The sequence below is a fragment of the Ischnura elegans genome, chromosome 12 (genome assembly GCF_921293095.1).
Source record: "Ischnura elegans chromosome 12, ioIscEleg1.1, whole genome shotgun sequence".
In the NCBI taxonomy this organism is placed as follows: Eukaryota; Metazoa; Arthropoda; class Insecta; order Odonata; family Coenagrionidae; genus Ischnura; species Ischnura elegans.
The window spans coordinates 27647759-27650272 of record NC_060257.1 but is presented as its reverse complement, the minus strand read 5'-3'; the positions used below and the strand labels follow the sequence as shown (position 1 = coordinate 27650272).

At 36.1% G+C, this 2514-nt stretch overlaps 1 long non-coding RNA gene across 1 annotated transcript; it reads left to right on the top strand.

Annotated features, from left to right (window-relative positions):
* The first annotated feature begins 266 nt into the window (after nt 1-266).
* On the top strand, nt 267-1963 carry LOC124169032. Its single transcript, XR_006867021.1, has 2 exons — nt 267-697; nt 1366-1963. It is a non-coding gene; the product is annotated as an uncharacterized LOC124169032 (long non-coding RNA).
* The last annotated feature ends 551 nt before the right edge of the window (nt 1964-2514 follow it).

Sequence of the window (2514 nt, the reverse complement as noted above, 5' to 3'; positions counted from 1 at the left end):
AGTTACCTAGATTTCAAGTTTACTTGATTGCATGGACAACAATTTAATATGACACTTTACGAACTAGCACCAGCAGAGGAGATATCTGGCCGTCATCGCCGATTTTTAAAATGGGCATGGAATTTACAATAGTATATATTATACCGAAGTCATTAGCTCAGAAATATCCGCTAGATGTCGCGAGAGATTAAGATATGTTGTCCTACGTTAAGGGCCTTCAACCTTTTTTAATGCAAGGGCCAAAAATTGATTTCACACACGGAGAAAACAACTTTGGGTGTTACAACTAAACGCTATCCAGTCCGCCCCCTCTATGGCAATTATTGGACACTCTGCCACGTAATCCGAGGTATTTTGGTAGATTGTCTGAACGCTTTGCGCTGCTCCTCTAGCTTAGTCTAGTCACATCGCCCAGAGTATCTCCAACAAATAACATGGAACACGTCTAGTCAACCCTGTTCAGAAGTCATCACTACTCATCTTCTGTCGGTATGCTTGAAGCTCTACGTACATAGTTACCGAAGCTCCGCCAGTTAGTGCGTAAGAGCAGGGCGCGTGTGGTGCGCACTTTCAACCTCAGTCTCGTTCAATTCAACTTCGTTTCTCGCAGCCGGCGGACTTCCTCAAGTAATGGACTCAGAAGTTGAAAACATTTTAAAGAAATGGGGGTTTTCTCACCTCATCGCACTTTTCAAAGGTTAGTGTAGCATTTTATCTTTAAATCATGATGTTTCTTGAGCTGTGGTTATACTTACGTAAAATTGCACAGCGTACACGGAAAATAAGATTTGATTGAAACGAACAAACTGGTGTGATAGGGAGTATTTTTGTTAAATAATCTTAAGTTTGGAGTAAATTATTAAGAACTTGATTTATTTTATCAAACGCTTTTGATAGATTTCATCGAACTTTTTGATATTTCATAATTTAGTCAATTATTACAGTCAACCCATATTGATAGAAAAAAGCCTGCAAATTAAGTTTTCCTACGCATCTACGTTTGATATTGATATATAACTACGTAATGTAATTGTGTGCATTTAGTAATCCCCTTAAACTTACAAAAGGAGACTGTAGTCACATTTTATTCACATTTCAAAACAAAGATTGATTATTTATAATAATAATATATTGCAGCGTTTTTGTAAATATTTATTATGGCAACCGATTTAGACTAGTTGTTAGAGACCGTTGTTACAACGCGGGGGGGGGGCACTTTCAATCCTTCTTGCAGGCCAATTTTTCTCCTCTTTTTTGTATTTGTTTTGCAGCAACTTACATTGAACACCTAATTTATGGTTTTAATTCGATTTTAATTTGATTTAAATTTAATTATCAAGTTTTAACCATTGTACTTCTTTGAAGGAGCAGAAATCGACAAAGTAGCCTTTCAGCTACTAGATGAGATACTCTACAAAGATTACTGACGCCAGGCCAGTTTCTAAAATTTTGCAAGGTGTTCCGTGCTAACATCGACTCGGTGCGAGACGAGCCTCCTTTGAACAAGAAGCCAAGGAAAGACTGTTTGTCCTAATTAGTTATGTTTGGTAATTGTCGTATTATTATTTCTTGATGATCTTGAAATTGGAATTTGTTTTAGGCTCTCATAGTGGACTTTACAAACTAGGAGCAGTTTATCTGTATTTTCCATGTCTCCCCTCTGAATTTATGTCTAGTTTAGAGTTCTGACTATGTTTTTCCATTCTAATTACTGGAAGCCCGATAATCCTTTATTTGATTCTTCAAGCAACCATATTATTTTTGGTAAGTTCATTGAAGGGTTAAATTTTCTTAGTTATCAAGGTATTTTTGTTGTGACAGAGCATTGAAATGTTCAAGTGTATTTTGCATTGGGATCGATTATTGGTGACTATCTTGGTTTTAATTGTATTCTTGGATTTATAGAGAGCTTTAGTGCTACTTATATCTGTCAAATTTTTAAACTTACTAAATCTGAGTCCTGCTCATGCACTGAAGAAAAAAAGGAACTATTGAGAACTGTTGAATCCTGCAATGCTGATGTTTAAGTGCGTAACTGTTCTCTTACTGGAATGATGGAAAACTGTATATGGAATTAGGTAGAAGGGTTCAACGTACTAGAAGGGGCAAGCCTCGACTTGATGCATGATATCTTAGAAGTCGTCATAGTCATAGTTTTAGTTAGTCATGTTAGTCATAGTTTGTAGCCAAATATGGCCTTATAAATATTATGCCAGACTTAATTTCCAAGAAATATTTCACCTTAGACCAGCTTAGCTTTAGAATTATTATTTTTTAATATGGAGATACGGTTTCTAATAAACCTTTCGCTATTGCTGAAGAACTATGTAGTGGGTCTATTAGAATATCAGCCAGTGAAATGATCAATTTCGTTTTATGCGGTGCCCCTACGATAGGAAATTTAGTGCCTGAAGACGACCCATTTAGGAGACTTTTCTTAATGTTACGTGATATTGTTGAAATCCTGTGTTGTACATCAATTCAAGTTGAGTTAATCGATCAGTTTCATTACCT